The sequence below is a fragment of the Bemisia tabaci genome, chromosome 7 (assembly GCF_918797505.1).
Source record: "Bemisia tabaci chromosome 7, PGI_BMITA_v3".
Taxonomy (NCBI): domain Eukaryota; kingdom Metazoa; phylum Arthropoda; class Insecta; order Hemiptera; family Aleyrodidae; genus Bemisia; species Bemisia tabaci.
The window spans coordinates 29,278,103-29,295,487 of NC_092799.1; the positions used below are offsets into that span (position 1 = coordinate 29,278,103).

The 17,385-nt window shown below is 43.5% G+C and overlaps 1 protein-coding gene across 1 annotated transcript in view; it reads right to left on the reverse strand.

The window, feature by feature from the left end:
• Positions 1–17,385, reverse strand: part of LOC109043111 (cadherin-related tumor suppressor fat) — a 78,629-nt gene that overhangs the window by 26,131 nt on the left and 35,113 nt on the right. The window lies entirely within an intron of this gene.

Sequence of the window (17,385 nt, forward strand, 5' to 3'; positions counted from 1 at the left end):
TAGAGAATAAACCTGTTGCCGCAATCACATGCTGAATGTGGGAGCTGAATGTGGCTTGAATGTGGAAGTCATCGGCCCGATGCCTGAATTTTGCGCGTAACGCGCAAAATTCAGCAACGATTCTCAGGAACCATCGGACTAATGTTGGATTTGTCTGAACTATTCGAGTAGATTTGATACACATCTGGATGAAAATAACTCAAATTTGCTCAATTTCAGCCGTTGGGCGATGACCGTTGGCTTCCACATTCAGCGTGTGATTGCGGCATGTTGCAAAAATTGGTCGCTTCCTTTTCTATTCGGGCGTTCAAGTCTCCGAATCTACCAATGGGCAGAGGAATTTTTCGAACACCTACATCGGATCCAAAAAGTCACCTATTCCGCTACTAACTGATTGACCTTAATATATCGTTATTTATCGAGTAATCGCTGCCTTCAAGTGACGTCAGTTTGTAGAGGATGATGTCTGACCACACCGGCGGGCGCAGGTGCGCAGCATGAGCATGCGACGAGGCCGGTGCCCACTTGCGATAACTTTTGATGCAATCGGGAGCGGGCTGCGACGCGACACGACGGATAGAGTGATTAAAGAAGAGTGCATGACAAAAAGGAGAAAAATAATGATGTCAGGAATAAAACAGAGCGGGACGATTCATTTCTATTGTGGAGTCCGCGGGCATGGCGGGATGTTGGACGTCGGGTCGACCCCCGCCGGCAGCGCCAGAGATCCCGTTGATAAAACCGCGCTGGAGCCCTCAATTCTCGCTGGCTCACTTACCGCACTCGAGATCTACTCAAAATTAAACGAGCCTCCTTTGTTCTAAAAAATAAATATGTGCATTTTGAAATTTAACGAAAATAAAACGGGGAAAACGCTGAGAGTTTGCGGTTAACCGGGGAAAGAGAATGGAGCAAGATTCTTGTAAAATAACGGTGAATGTAATATGGCGGCGAGTTTATGCGTATTTTACTGATATTTCTTGATGCTGAGGGTCTTTACCTCTATAAAGATCCTCTAAATTTTACTACCGCGAAGTATATGCATGATCTACCCTCCCCTACTGAGAGATTTTATTCCTTTCGTGGATTTATTTAATTAATTTTCCGGGTTAAGCCGAGGAACAAATTATTCAAATATTTTCTTCTTTTTTCGAACTTTGCTTACTTTAAAATATGCCAGATAGCAACATTTTATGGATATGCTAGTTTAAACCGACATTCGTTGATGGATGTTGGTTAATGATAATAGCAGTTCTTTGATAAGGTATCGGACAAACACTTTTTTGCATACATTTTCTTCATCCCAGCAAGAGGAGTTGTGTCGGAAAGTTCAATTTGGACAAAAAAAGCTATGTTACAAAAAAAATAACAAATAATAATAAAAAGGGGTTTTTAATCGATATGTTTTAATTTTTACTTTATTTTCCGACTGAAAATGACTCATTTTTGGGTCGAAACGTCTCGGTTTTGACTGTAGTGTTTCGGCCTGGTTCCCCGTTTTCCCCCTTGTTTTTCTCGTCACCATCGTTTCGGGCTGCTTCGTAAAAATTTGTATTTTAGGTTCAACCTAAGGTGTGGTTTTCTCTTTATATGAAATTCCGGACAATTTTTGAAAAGACGAAGGGATGGCTCTGTTTTCACGCGGCGGCAGAACGAAGTTCAAGGGAATCCAACGACTCGGGTGCGATGTAGCAACCACGGGCCAGGCCGGAGCCCTCCAGCCTCAAAGTGGTCTGAGCTCAGTTCTGCCGTGCTAAGGAAGAACGCCGTATGAACATTCGAGAGTCGCCAAATTTCCTTTTATAAAATGTGTATTTATGAGGAAAATTACGAATATTTTTCCTTGAAATTTTCAGACACTTTAGATCAAAATCCGAACAAGTTTATCTGAGAAATTGGCAGACAAATAATCAAAAATTCTCCTGAAAATTAGTGATTTACCAGAGGAAATTAGACGACGCCTGAAGGCTCATACGGCTTTTTTCCTTACGGTGTAGTTATCACGAGCGGGCATCAAATGCTTATGATGCCTCCACCTCACCGATCCTCTCCTCAACTTCCACCCCCCGCCCCACCACGGTCGGCTCATCCGATCATCGCACCGATGTCACTCAAAAAGGGCGTGGACGGCCGTGCACCTCATCCAGAGGACTATACTCACAAGCATCAATAATTAAGATTGGTTATTAGAAACATCAAACCAGAGATTTTTTTTTCAGTTTAACTAAATTTTTTAAAAATCACAAGACCGCACGAATCTACAACGGAAACGCTAATCATATCTAGAGTCCCTTTATACTGAGAGTAAAGACAATGCGAATCCATTCCTGATTGGTTCTCGTATTTTAAGCCTTCGCAGTGCAGTGTCACAAACGGGAATGAAGATTAAATTTTCACCAATTGCAAAACTTATAAAGTGAAATGGACTGGGGAATATGAACTGGGGGTATGGAATACCCCCCACCTCAGGAGGGGGTCCCGGGGGGCCTCCCCTGGAAAATTTTTGATATTTTAATTCTATTTGAGCACAGCTCGAGGCACTTGTGGCGCTAATCCTCCTTCAATTTCTGCCTAAAAATCACCCAGTTTTATGCATTTTAAGGTTAAAATACTTTGAAATTGTTGCATTCAACAGGTTTTTCTATTTATAGGCATCCTCTCACGGGCCACGGCGACAGAGACTTACCGTTGAAAAAGGTGTTTTTGCACCATCCAGAATTTCTAGGGAGGGCCAGACGATACTATATGTATTTCCAATTCTGGGGGGGGGGGAGCCCCCCCCCTGCCCCTCCCTTCCTACGCCTCTGATCCTCCTCCCCCAAGAAATATTGCCGACTACGCTTTTGCTCATGTCAATTTGAAATGCTAACACCCAGGAAAAAGTATTCAACATCAAAAGAGTGAAAAAGCAGGGGATAAGTTTGTAGGTGAAAAATGCAATTAAAATAGGTCCAATCATCCATTAGTGCAGTCTTTGGCGTGGCGGCAGCGGAAAAGCCGCGTCCAGCAGCCTCGCAAATCGATAACTCGAACTTCGATACACGTTATCATAGGATACCGCTGAGAAATATCGAGACGCTACCTATGGATCACGCCACGTAAAAATCCCGGTAATTAGAATTAAAATTTTATAAGCTGGAACTTGTCTCTGATCCGCGGGTGAGGGGCCGGCTCGAGGGCGGCGGAAGGGGGGTGGGAAACAAAGGGGGTGGCCGGGCGGCGCGGCGTTGCCGTTTTGAAAAGAATTGCTTCATTTTATGTAAACCACCTCTCGAATTTTACAGGGATCATGGAAAATCGGAAAAGTCATTGAAGGGCGAGTGCTGCATTTCAATTGTTATAGAGAGTTGTAAACCTTGTTATTGTCTGCTCGTGGCAATCTTGGACCCCCCTCACCCTCAACTATTAAGAAAGTGGGGGGGGGAGGGGCGGCATGCCGAGTCGGAATTTTTTGTGCCGACAAGGAAAGAAAGCGTATTCTGGCATACGAGGAGTAACGAAGGTTTGGCATGACCAGGGATCAGTGCTTCGTGATGAATCGAGTTATCTGTCATTTAATCCTATGGAAAAGGGTCGATTAACAGAGTAACCTATGGGGTACAGGGAACACCTTAATAATCGAATCTTCGCCATAGCTTCAAATGGGGGAAATGTCGATAATCGATCATTCACGCCTCGCGACTGTCCGGGATCTTTCTCAGTCAAAGTTTCAGAATTTTGACCAAAAGCATTTACAATTTTTAATCTAGAATTTAGTGGCGAGGCGTGAATGATAAATTATCTATATTTTCCTATTAGAAGCTGTGATAAAGGATCGATTACTAAGGTGTCCGTTGCGAACACCCTGTTTTTCGATCTTTTTCCATAGGTTCAAATGGCTGATCAATCGATATATCGCAAAGCACGCCACGCCACTGCAAGAATTAGAATTGCCCTACTACATTATTAAATTATTCTGTCATGAGAACCCTATAATATAAAATCACAAGAGTAACGCGTAGTGCATAACACCTAGGGCGCGAAGCGCCTCGGGGTTTGGACCGCAAGGTGATCTGGAGGCGTGCCCTCTGCTTCTCATTTAATTTCATTTTCTTTTCTATTGTGGTAATGAAGTTAAGAAAATCAGGGGCTTGTTTTAAACGATATGGTTTGAAGTCGGGGAAAGTCGAGGAATTTTCAAATGAGAAAACCTGGATTTAGTGGAAAATTAGGGATTTTCTGGAAGGACGGCAACGGTGGGAGCGGGATCGGCGTAAACTGCGAGTAGCCAGCGTTTCCGTGACAAGTGCAATGGCAGTGACGTGGACGCCGCGCCGCGCCGCGCCGCAGACTTGCCACCACCAACAATCAACAAAAAAGAGCAACTGGCAGCTAATTGGCAAAGCCAGCGTATCCAGCTGGGAGACTGCAACTCTAAGCCGTGCTCAAGTGCAAAATGTGGAATTAGGGCGCAGCTCTCGCATCGAAAACATCCCATAGGGCTTTTCTGCCGACGCACAGTGGATCGAGTCGATAGGAGAGGCTGGACGAAATTTGGAAACTTTAAACGCTTATAACTCCGTTTATACTAAACTTTGAGGTTCTAAAATTGGTTTCACTGGTTGCCTCGCGAAATTTTCTCTTTGGAGCACCCCTTGACATGTAAAATGTGACGAAATAAATACCAAAATTTGCAGTTATAGTCGAAAATTTCATGTCCGACCTCTGTAATTGACTCAATCCACTGTGCGCCGTATCAAAAACCGCGCATCTGCACAGTGGTTCCATAAGAGTTAGGTGGTTTTTATCTCCTTCGTATCCTACTCTTCTCCTTCACCACGGCCTCCGCCTTTTCTTCTTCTCACTCCTTTTCTCTTTTTTCCTTCGCACTCATTCATTTACTTACTCTTAGGGATTGACTTCCTCGTATTTTAGTTTTTGATCGTGTATATTATAATTTTGTACAGACAGTTAGCCTGTGACGCTGAACGTCTTAAAATATACTAACTAACTAACTAACTAACTGTCTCTTGTGCGAGGATATGAGAAAGATTACAAATCCTTGCAGCGAGTTTACAGTGCGGTAGTTGACAGGTTGGTTACGCTAGAGTGAAACTTGTGTTTTTACGGCTGAAACTCATACATCGATGAGGAAACTGCAAAAATTTGTACCTTTTTTTTGAAACGCTCTAGACTTCCAGCTATATTAAATTTTAGGAAGGAAAAATATCCCAAGTCGTTTCTCGAAAACTTCCCTGATGTGTTTCCTGGTGTGAAGAAAACTCTGTGAAAATGCCAGGAATACCATTGATTTGTACTCCTGATGTAAGAATGTGGGAGCGGTAATTTTGAAACACCGCAAACGAGATTCGTATCCTTACAGTTTCATCATCAATAAGTAATCATCCACAAAAAAGCACGTCAGTAAATAGACGAATTTTTAAAAGAGTGTTTTTTTTTTTTTTTTTAAATTTGCAATTGCTTCACATAAGTAAACTCGATGAAGAATGCCGACACGGAAGAAACGCCTTCATTGAGAAATGATACTTCCTAGCGTGACCTCAGAGGCCGAATAGTTGCATCATTCAGAAACCCGATCAACGGTGTGGTAGCTTAGATTAAGCGATCGCATCATGCAATTATTACTCGCTGAAGAGAGAACGACGCATTAAGAACGCCTTCAATGAGAAAAGATACTTCCTAGTGTGGCCTGGGAGGTCGAATAGTTGTATCATTGAAAACCCCTTATTCAACCAGAAATTGAACTTCTTTTAAAGATGTGAACCTGCTTCACACCATTATTGGGTACACCTTATTGCCTACTTGTGGATTGTTCCCTATTTCACATGCACTTATTTTTCCACTTGCTGGCTTCGAATTTTTCCCTATTTTACGTGGTATTTATAATTCCACACAAAAAAAGACACTGTAGAATGTTTCATACCTTTTTTTAGCTGTTCATTCCCTCATTCAATACGAATTCGAATGGATATTTTTTGCAAGCCTTGATAGGTATTAAACCTATCATATTTTGGCCATTACGTATGGGACCTAATGACTTCCCCCTTCCTTAATGCTTGCTGTACCTAGAACTAAACGCAGTCTAACCTCAAAGCGCTGGTATGCGTTCCGAATGGTATTCTGCCGTGCTAAGGAAGAACGCCGTATGAACATTCAAGAGTTGCCAAATTTTCTTCGATAAAAAGTTTATTTTCGAGGAAACTATGAACATTTTTCCATGAACTTTTTGGACGCTTTAGATCAAATTACAAACAAAATTATCGGAGAAATTGGCAGAAAAATATTCAATTTTCCTGAAAATTTGTGACTTGCCAGAGGAAATTTGGCTACGCCTGAGGGGTCATACGGCGTTTTTCCTTAGCATGGGAGTATTCTGCCGTGCTGAAGAAGGACGCCGCATGAGCCTTTAGACGTTGCCAAGTTTCCTCCGATAAAAACAGAATTTTTGGGAAAATTGCGAATATTATTTCCCAAAATTTTTAAATCATTTTGTACGCAATTTAATCTAAATTATCTGAAAATTTCAAAGAAAAATATGCATTAATATTGACAAAAATACATGTTTCATCAAGAGAAATTTGGCAACTCTCGAATGCTCATACGACGTTCTTCCTTACCATGGGAGTATTGGCGACCGGCATTACATAAGCCGAGCGGGTAATTTTAATTATTCCCCCTAGAGTTGGGGCTCGTGGTCGCGGGTCAACAGCGCTTATTTATCGTAGCCACCGCTCGGCCGACCGTCCCCGGCGAGAACCGCGCATCCGCCGTGGATTTCCGCGGGACATGCGCGGTTTTGAGCGGCGGCGCGAACATGTCCGGCGTGTCTCCAGAGCCTCCTATTACGTGCTGACCGTTGACCACCGTCACGCTGCAGTTTCGTCCGGACGCCTCGCATGAAGATGTCTCGCCGACTTTGCATGAGCGTACGAAACTGGCGCGGATGACTTATAAAGAATATATAAAAAAAGGGGGGGGGAAAGCGGATACTGCATGCCGTACGCGGAGAGCGCCGCACAGTGGAAAGGTCCACCAGGAGAGGCCAGACAGAAACGTCCGACTAAAACTGCAAATTTTAATATGGAGGGGCATTTTCCTATACTTATCGGGGGAGACCCTTTCCCGAGAAAACCAAGGAAACCACTTTTAAAAGTTTACGGTTTGCATAGATTAAGATAGTGAACTACTGAAGAGTAAGCAATTATTGTTATTAAATCAGTTTGAATAAAACAAATTATCGTTAAAGCAAACGCTGTCCACTTGCTGAAAGATATAATAAATCATTCTAACTTTCTATTTAGATACTTATTACTATACTTTTATATATATATAAAGTCGCTTTACAACGCACTCTGGCGTTCTACGACACCCAAACGCCACATATGCCTGTCTTCCCAGAGGTTATCGGGCAACTGACACCGCAAAATCTCTTCGTCAACGCCCTGCCGCCAACCCTTTACGGGACGTCCCCGTCGCCTCTTCCCAGTCCGTAATGAGAGAATTCGCCAGGTGATGAAGGTTGAGAAAGATATCGTGCACGACGTCATGTCCAGGCAGTTATGCTGGTATGGACATGTGCAAAGAATGTCGGAGGAGAGGTTGCCCAAACAAGTTTTGGATTGGGTACCACTATACTTTTATACTTACTATATTATATTATACTTATTATACTTTTACTTAATTAGATATTTTAACTTATAAGATTTCGTCACCTTTCGGCCAAAGTATCACAAGCGCCATGCGACGATTAAAAATTTTCGCCGCAATTTCATTTTCTGACAGAGAAATTGTTCAACGAAGCTGTCCGAAAATTCCACTAAATTTTCTTCATGCTGCCGATAAAAATCAGTGACATTTTGAAACAGATTCTCCAAACAATTCCTCTGTAAAAAAATAAAATGGCGGCGGAATTTTTTTTGACGTCGCATGACGCTTGTGATGCTTCGGCCGAGAGGTGACGGTATAATTATGATTTTTGAGTTTGTCCGAGCTCTACCATTGGCTGGTTCCACTGTGCGCCATCTCCGACCTCCGACCCCCGCCTACTCACCCCTCGCCCACTCCAATCCGGAGCGTAGTCACAACAACTACCCGGGTTCTCCGCAGATTGATCATTCTAATTTATTGTGGGTCTGCCGGGAATGCGGTACTATATTCTCTATTTATGTTGAATTCGTTTTTCGTTTTCTTCCCTTTTTAATGCCCACTATTCCTCTCCGTCGGTGTCGCTCTCTTTCTCGCCTATTTTTTCCGGTTCATCCGCAATCCTGACTCCTGGTCAAGTGTCAACAAAACCCTTTCCTTCCTCCCGTGAGCAGAGAAAAATCAATCGTTCCTCATTAGATTCTTTGATGTGAATAGATTTGGACTCGTTCAATCATCATCGAAAAGTATAGATAAAAAAAAACAATCGACAACAACAATGACAAAAACAACAACAACAGCAACAACAGACGGAAGTTTCTAGGATTTGGTCTGGATTTGAACCAGATTTTGAGCTAAATTAAATCGCGCGCCATGCGCAAAATGAGCCTAAAAATCAATCTGTCCTCGGGAATTGTTTGTTTCTTTATGAAAAATCTCTGTGGCCTCTGAAAAAACATAGATATCATTCAAAAATTGCGGCCTCTGAAGGGCAATTCTGAACATCATGCAAGTTGTCTTTGCGTCACCGTCATAGCATATCTGCTGATAAGATCAGCACTATGTTTACCTACCAAGAAAATGTCATTGATCACATACGCAGACTCTCTCGAAGCTTAGAAATCTTTGATAATAAATAATTTCAACTTCGATAGCTTTTGAGCTTTTGAAAAAAAAACCGGTGACACCACCGTATATTTCATCAAATTTCGCAAGGAAACCGGATGCTCTACTCTAAATCTCAAAGTAATTACAAAATCTCCAATATTACTCTCATACATCAAAACTAATCCTTCACCAGGAGAAGTAATGGTCCTTCAACGCAATGACACAGACAGAAAAATCTAATCCAAAATCTAAGGATAATGGCACGGGAGAAGAATAATAAGATGGAGGCTTGAATGTTGCGCATGAATTTATGAGAATAGTTTGCGAGGCGCGCGGACTCTCCGTGTCAGGTAAAGCGGGTGAAAGAAAAGTAATAATTTACAAAGTCGTACGCGAGCTATTTGAATAAGCAAACGGTATTTAATTAAGAGCTAGAGAAGTCCGTGTTGCGGTAAAAAGTTGAGGATTTATAAGGGGATCAGGGCGGGTAGAAAGTCGCTGGTGTTGTTAAAGTCACACGTTGTTGCACGCCGCACGAGCCGAGAGAGCAAATGAAGAATAGGAGACATCTCAATCTTAAGAGGAGTCAGTCTGGAGCTAAAATTAAGGGGATTGTTTTTTCGTGCTGTGAGGGTGTTTGTAGCACCTGACGAGGCGTTGCGGTGGAGGGAAAAAAAGATATAAACGTCGTGATAAGGATGGATCTCTCTACGGAGGAAGCTTTTACACTACGCCAATGTTGGTTTACTTTCTTGTGTTTGCGTTTAAGTCTCCAAAGTAACAGCGGGTTACAATTAGACCGATACCTCAAAAGGGCGGTGATATCAGACAAGGATATTTCTCTAAGGAAGAAGTCTTAGACTTTGCTGACAAAAATGCTGGTTTACTTTCTTATGTTTGCGTTCAAGTCTCCAAAGTAACAGCGCGTTACAATTGGGCCGACACCTCAAAGGGACGGTGATGTCAGACGAGGATATTTCTCTAAGGAAGGAGTCTTAGACTTTGCTGACAAAAATGCTGGTTTACTTTCGTATGTTTGCGTTTAAGTCTCCAAAGTAACAGCGCGTTATAATTCGGCCGACATCTCAAAAAGGCAATAACATCATGATAAGGATATTTCTCTTTAAAAAAAAGTCTTGATACAACCATTCTAACACGGAAATCGATTATTTAAAAAAATCCGCATCCCTGCTTCAAACTGCGGGCCGATTATTGAAATCGATAGACAAAACTTTAGAAAAAGAAGACAAAAAGGATATGGAGGGATCCTATCGGTGGAAGCGGGGGGTTGTAATGGACAAAGGAGGTAGGCAATAGACTAACTTACGGCAACCCACGACGGACCCTTTAGTTAGTCCAAAATTGTCTTCCTTAGTCTATAAGAACCACCCACTTCAACCAATAGGGTAGCCCCATACTCCCTATGCTTTCTTTGTCTATAGCTTTGTGTATCAATTTCAATAATCAGCCCGCTGGTCCGTTCGAGCACAGTGCGGGATCTCAAAAATATCTAGTTCTTGATTGAGACCTTGGAGGGAGCATGGAGATGATATGTAAGAAAGGAGATTAGATGTCGCGATCGTTCACCGCGGGATGTAGGTCACGATCGGAGGGGTCGAAAGCCGGTGAGAATCCAAGGCGGCGGCGTGCCCGGTGCGTTATGCAGAAGAGTAAAAAATGATCGCGGTCGGGGCAAATCGCGGGTGTCCGATAAAAAGCGGCATGGCGGACGGTTTATCGCGCGGGCCCGGGATCCATCGTATAGTGGCGGGATCCGATGAATGGCCCGGTCGCCCGATAGATCCTGAAAAAGCGAAAAGGCAAAGGGGGACCCGCGCCGGGATTTAATGAGATTTGGTCGAGTCACGTGACCGTCCATACCGCTGAGAAACGCGCCGCTCGCAAGCGAGCCACGAGAAAATCCCGCCGCGGGCAGGGTGGCAAAATCTCATGAAAAATGAGATCTTGAAATTTCACGTGAAATACTTCATGAAATTTCAGAAATTTGTGAAAGGTACACTGGAAAAAAAACACATTGGATCAAGAGTCCAGACTCTTGAAAACATTGACAAAAAAAAATATAATCTTGATTCAATCAGATTTTTGCTTGAATCAAAACGAAATCCGCTTAAATTAAGAGGCTTGGATCTTGATTTAAGCTAGATTCTGATTGAATCAAGAATAATTTTTCTTGTCGATGTTTTTAAGAGTCTGGACTCTAGATCCAACGTGTTTTTTTTTTTCAGTGTATTGAAAAGTACCAGTTCCTTCTCATGTTTCGCAATATGTAAAACTAGTGACTTTCTCCTGTTTTTGTGTGTTAGAGTGCGGATTGCATACCCTTACCCCTGAAAATATGAAATTTTTCATAGCCTCGTGAGATTTCATGAAATATTTTACTAAAATTTCCAATCGTTCGTTTCTTTCTCACGTTTCATGCCACCCTGGCCGCGGGCATCGTCAAATCTCCCACAAATCCCCTCATTCACCCCTCGTCATTGGCGTATCAAGTTGGCGAAATTGATTTTTCTCCATTTAAAACTATGAAAATGTATCGATTCAAGAGGGGACCAGGTCTCCAGAAAAAATTCCACCGCGAGCATTGTTTAATCTTCCTCCAAATCCCCTTATTCACCCCTTATCATTGGCGGATCCATCAAGTTGGCAAAACTCCTCGGTGAAAATGACCATCATATCCTAAATTTGATGGTTTTGTTTTCCAGGGTTCTTACGTCGCCAAGAATCTAATACCATGAGGCAAGTGGCTCCGGAGCCCCTCGTTTTAAAGAACTTATCACGTGGGAATCGTTTTTCTCATTGTCGGTGAGATTCACAGGAACCGCGTGAAAAATATTAAGCAGTGAAACGAGAGCTGGTGAAGATTAAAGTTTAGGAACAGGCGATGATCAGAAACAAAAATGAGGGCAAGAGAGGCCGAAGGTGTGGAGAAAACTAACCGAGATGTATCGATTGATCCGCCATACTTAAACCTTCGGAAAAGGATCGATAAACAGGCTGTTCGCAACGAACACCTTTATAATCGATTCTTCACCATATCTTCAAATGGAGAAATATCGATAATCGATTAGTCACGTCTCGCCATTTCAGGCACTAAGTTAAACAAAGGATCAGGTTGGAGACCACGTGTTTTCTGTAGAGATGAATAAAGACTGGCAAAATTAATTACAAGATCTGGGAGACCGTTAGAGAGCAATAAACGCATGTCAACTCCCGAAATCCTCCTCCCAATCATGAGTTAAGACAGAGGTAAATCAAGAGAACATTGCTGGATAATGCGTATACAAGCGTTACATAAAAACCCATCTTTTACTGCCGTGCTAAGGGAAAACGCCGTATGAACCTTCAGGCGTTGCCAAATTTTCTTCGATGGAACATGGATTCCCTGGTAAACGTATGAATATTTTTCTTCCGATTTTTCAGAGAATATTGTTTGTATTTTTATCTAGGATTCCTGAAAATTTCAAGGAAAAGTATTCATAATTTTCCTCAAAAATAGATATTTCATTTAAGGACATTTGGCAACTCTCGAATGTTCGTACGGCTTTCTTCCTTAGCACGGCAGTTACTACTCGTGGCTCCTTTCGGGTGATATAAGTCGTCCGCGCCCTCCTTCAAATCATAAAACAAAATCCGCCCGCCAAAATTTTCACAAGCCCAAGATTTGGCTCCGGAGTTTTAGCTCGCGTCGAAGCCCTCCTCCGGGTGAGGCCGGGCCCCGTGCGATACAGGGATCATGACATTCATAAATATTATGGTGATAAAACCATTGGGCACGATACCGCACTATAACCTCGGTAAACTGATACTCGGCGAGGTTTCTTCTTCTTCGACTCGATCATCATATTCCTCCCCTCTCGCCCCGCCGTTTCTGGGTTAATTTCCGGATGTTGGATGTTGAAATTCGCCGAGCGAAAACATTCAGTCTCGTAAAATCGGGTTGTAAAATCGAGATCGCGTGCGGTCGGGTTCAATGATCCCACGCGCGGGGAAATCTCTTTTCGAAAACTTGAATAATCCGCTCGGATCGGAACGCGAGACAAAAATGGCGCGATACAGTATGGCTTGGGTTTATATCTCTGTGAACGTTGTCTCGGTTTTCTCGTCGGGAAAATCTCTTCAAAAATGAGAGCAGGGTGTCTGCTAAAACAGGCAAACCAAAAATCAGTACTTCAACGGTACTTTTTCAATACATTCCCGAGAAATTCAGTACCTCCTCAACGGAAAAATTCAGTACTTTTTCAGTGCCCTCGTTTGACGAAATTCGAGAAATTTCAAAAATTTGAATTTCTCGCTCAAATTGCGACAAAAATGACAAAAAGATGACAAAGAAACTCCGGACCCTCTTGCGGAATTTTCGCACTTTTTCAGTGCTTCCGGTCCGCCCTTAAAAAATCTGTACTATTTCCGGACTTTCCGGAAATTCCGGATTTGCAGAAACCCTGGAAAGTCATCCATACATTCGAATTTCGGGACTTAATTTTTGCTCTTCTTGAGATAGCAACAACTGCACTTATGCGCTTTGTCCAACCAGCCCCTCATTCGACAATTTTTCACACAAATTGCTGAAATCTTGCTGATTTACGGGGTGGACGATTAGAACTGATAAGCAGATGAAGCATCACAACCGCGGGGGAGTGATCTGCCGTGCTAAGAAAGAACGCCGTATGAATATTCGAGAGTTGCCAAATTTCCCTGAATAGAACCCGTATTTTTGACATCATTCATGCATATTTTTCTTTGAAATTCTCGGATGTCATAGATTTAATTGCGTACACAACTGTCTGAAAATATTGGAAAATAATATTCACAATTTTCCCAGTAAATTCGGTTTTTATCGGAGGAAACTAGGCAACGTCTGAAGGCTCATACGGCGTTCTTCCTCAGCACGACAGATGCAGCGAGAACGCGCGAGGATGCAGCGCGGCTCCGTGGGCGTGAGAAATTGAGGGGAATTTTTTTTTCTCTCCCTTTTCCACGGGACACGACGAACGAGAGTGAAGCCGAGCTCTGCGTTATACCTATGATAAATAAATAGAGGAGAATATAAGAAGCCTCATGTTATCAGAACCAATAAGCACTTGCTGCGTTTATTATGTCTGCTGCAGTGCTGCGAATGTCCTGCCAGAGAGAGAAGAGGAGGGGGAAAAGAGAGGAGAGGAGAGGAAGAGCATGGGGAGCTGAGATCGGGGGAGGGGGGGGGTGAGAGAGGGATGCCGCATTTCACTGCATCGCCAACTCTGGCAGGAAGGCCGGGGAAGCGTCAGTGTCAGGCTCATAGGCTCAGCATCAGCTCTTCCACATGATATTATGCCGATAAATTTATAGTCGGGTTATGGGTATAAACAATATATGAATAGCGTGTATAGTTTGCGTGTTACTATCGGACTGACCATGCATAAACAAACCAGTCGCTTACTATAACTAATTATCTATCAGTTCAACACTTATCGTAAACTTACTTATACAAGTGCACCACCGCTGTTCGGATTTGAGGGGAACGTAAGTGTTCGCGCACCACACAAACGCACGCAGCCCAAACACTTACATAAAGGTTCGTAATTACACACATGCGGGTTCGCGTACATATGTACACATCCTGCGCGGCCGAGTAACAAGGTCAGAATTAAATGCGCGCCTCGGATGATCAATTGGACTCGCCGGACTTGCGCCCTTTAGGAGCGGGCTCTTGTGAGCGTAATCCTATATCAGGAGCAATTTCAATACTCGACGTTAGGTCTTGCTCCCATCGTTTGATTTTAAAAACTAGCTGAAACAATAAGATCCGTGCGAACTGTCATCTTTTTAGAGTATCGCTCCTTGAAAATCAGAATACCCACTGGAAAAAGAACACATTGGATCTAGAGTCCAGACTCTTGAAAACATCGACAAGAAAAAATACTCTTGATTCAATCAGATTTTTGCCTAAATCAAAAGGAAATCCGCTCAAATTAAGAGGCTTGGCTCTTGATTTAAGCTTAAATCCGATTGAATCAACAGTATTTTTTCTTGTCGATGTTTTTAAGAGTCTGGACTCTAGATCCGATGTGTTTCTTTTCCAGTGCACGCTGCACACCACCAGCTTTTCAACCGTGACTCCATCGATTAAAAGTGAGACAAATTCTCACTGATTCGTTGATTTCCGGCAAGTCTCTGACGAGTGAAACTATGTCCTGAACAAAATTTGTGATTAAAGTCCCCCCCCCCCCCCATAATTTTAAGAAAGTGCATTTCGATGACTTTTGTCGCACTTTCAGACTGCGACAAAAGATCCGCCATCTTGCCTCTTGCATTTCCTTTACATGCTCTAGAGGTGCGTAAACCTATTCGGCGTGGGCTCTAACAAAACTGTTGACAGTGTGTTACGAACAACACTAACGTGGTTGGGATCCCTGAGTTGTAAAAAGAGGGGCCAAATGGAACACAAGAGCGAGTTCAGTGCGCAAACGGGTGTGTTTCTAATATCTTTCAGCATTTCCTTGCCCTAGGTAGCTTAAATTTACTGAATTTCATAGCAATGTATGGATGCGGTTTCGCGGAATTGCGTTGGTAAGGAATTTTTGCATTTTTGTTTGATTCAAACAGACCATGCGGTTTTGTGCTTCCTCGTGGTCATGGTTCATTTTCTGTTTGTCCAGTCGTTCTTTGGCATGAGAACAGGCAGTTTTCAATTTATGATAACCGACAGGCAAAAACTGAGAAAATGCTCTACGGAATCAAGTAGCAGCAGAATGGTAAACTGAAGTATACGGAGCGGAGGCACTTTAGGTGAAGAGCGAGAGGAAATCAGGGTAGGAAAGGGCATGTAAATGCGTATCTCGGTTTGCTGCGTTGCAGACTTCCTGTCATACTCTATTTTCTACGTGGAAAACTACTGGGCGTCATTTTTTTAAATTTCGGTGCTTTTTCTTCTCTTCATAAAGAATACCTACCCTGTGAAAACTTCGAGCCATGATGTTAGTTCGGTCTCCTTTTAAAAAATATAGTAGGAGTGAAAATTTCGAAACACCGATACACCGATAAAAAGGGATGCTGATTCAACATACTGGATGTAAGAGAGTGTGCGAAAGCTCACAAAACGCTGCATTAACCGCTACAACAGTTACTTTCACAATGAAAAGTTGTAAAAATAACTGTTGTGGCGGTTAATTCAGCGTTTTGTGGGTTCTCGCACACTTTTTTACATCCAGGATGTTACGACGGCAGCACTTATTTTTCGGTGTGCGAGATACGCATTTTTGCAGTTTACACTGGAAAAAAAACACATTGGATCTAGAGTCCGGACTCTTGAAAATAATTACTCTCCAAAATAATCCTCTCTACTTTTCTTTTTCCTCGTTAAAGTCTCTAGTGCGTTGCACGTTCCAGTTGAATCAAACCCAGCAAAGAGAAACTCTAGAAAAGCAGAAGTGGTTGGAATTTGTTTTAAATATTTTTTCTTTTGCCCTACTGTAGTGATTATTTTCCAAAACAATCCTCTCCACTTTTCTTTCTCCGCGTTTAAGTCTCCAGCGCGTTGCACGTTCCAGTTGAATCAAATCCACACTGGAAAAAAAACCACATTGGATCTAGAGTCCAGACTCTTGAAAACATTGACAAGAAAACGGACTCTTGATTCAATCAGATTTAAGCTTAAATCAAAAGGAAATCCACTCAAATTAAGAGGCTTGATTCTTGATTTAAGCAAAAATCCGATCGAATCAAGAGTATTTTTTCTTGTCGATGTTTTTAAGAGTCTAGACTCTACAGATCCAATGTGTTTTTTTTTTTTTTCTAGTGGTTGCAAAATCGAAGCATAGAAGCTCGGGGATGTGCAAAGGGGGCAGAAGGGATGCGAAAAGAGGGGCGAGGTTAGGGGAGGAACAGAACCGACGGCGGAGGATGCGGCCCGTCTGTCGGAGTCCGGGTCCGAGTGTGTTGCAGCGCTGCATGTAGAGTCGGCGAATGACCATTAATGGATGCATTAGGTAGCCGTGATAAGGGAACACAGCAATCTACTTAGGACGCCGCCGGCCCGCTACTTAGGAACCCGGAGCGAAAAATCATACGGAATAAGCAAACGGAGACGCGAGCGCGGGACGGGCGGCCGGGTCGGGACGCCTCCTACGAATCCGCATCGAATCTGTCGCCAAAGATTCCCGCCCCGGCCGGCCGCGCCGGGACATGGAAAAATGCGCGTGAGAGCCCTGCACTTTCGCACGGCGGCCGGGTCCGCGCCGGAAAGGGAAAGGGGGTCCGGGTGGGAGGATCAAGGGCTACGGGTTTATCTCCAAGAGGGACCCCGCGCCCGCCACCGCTCGCTGCTTTGCATAGGGAATAATTACCGGTGCCCGCTACTTTGCGCCGCGCTGCGGTCCCCACGTTCGTCTCCGACCCGGGCCGCGGCCGTCCCGTCGGATGCGTGCGCGTTCATAAGCGCTTATAAATTGACACTTTAAGGGATTTCACGCTCGTCTAATCATATCGCGCCCGGCACAATTAACGCGCCGAACCCGAGAGCACAAAGCCGGGCCCGACGCCCCGAGAGTGCCCTCGTCGGAGCCGATGACCCCTGACCGCCGACGCCGAGGCACCCGCGCTCCTCTTTCCGGATCTAGTCCGACGCCAACTCCCGGC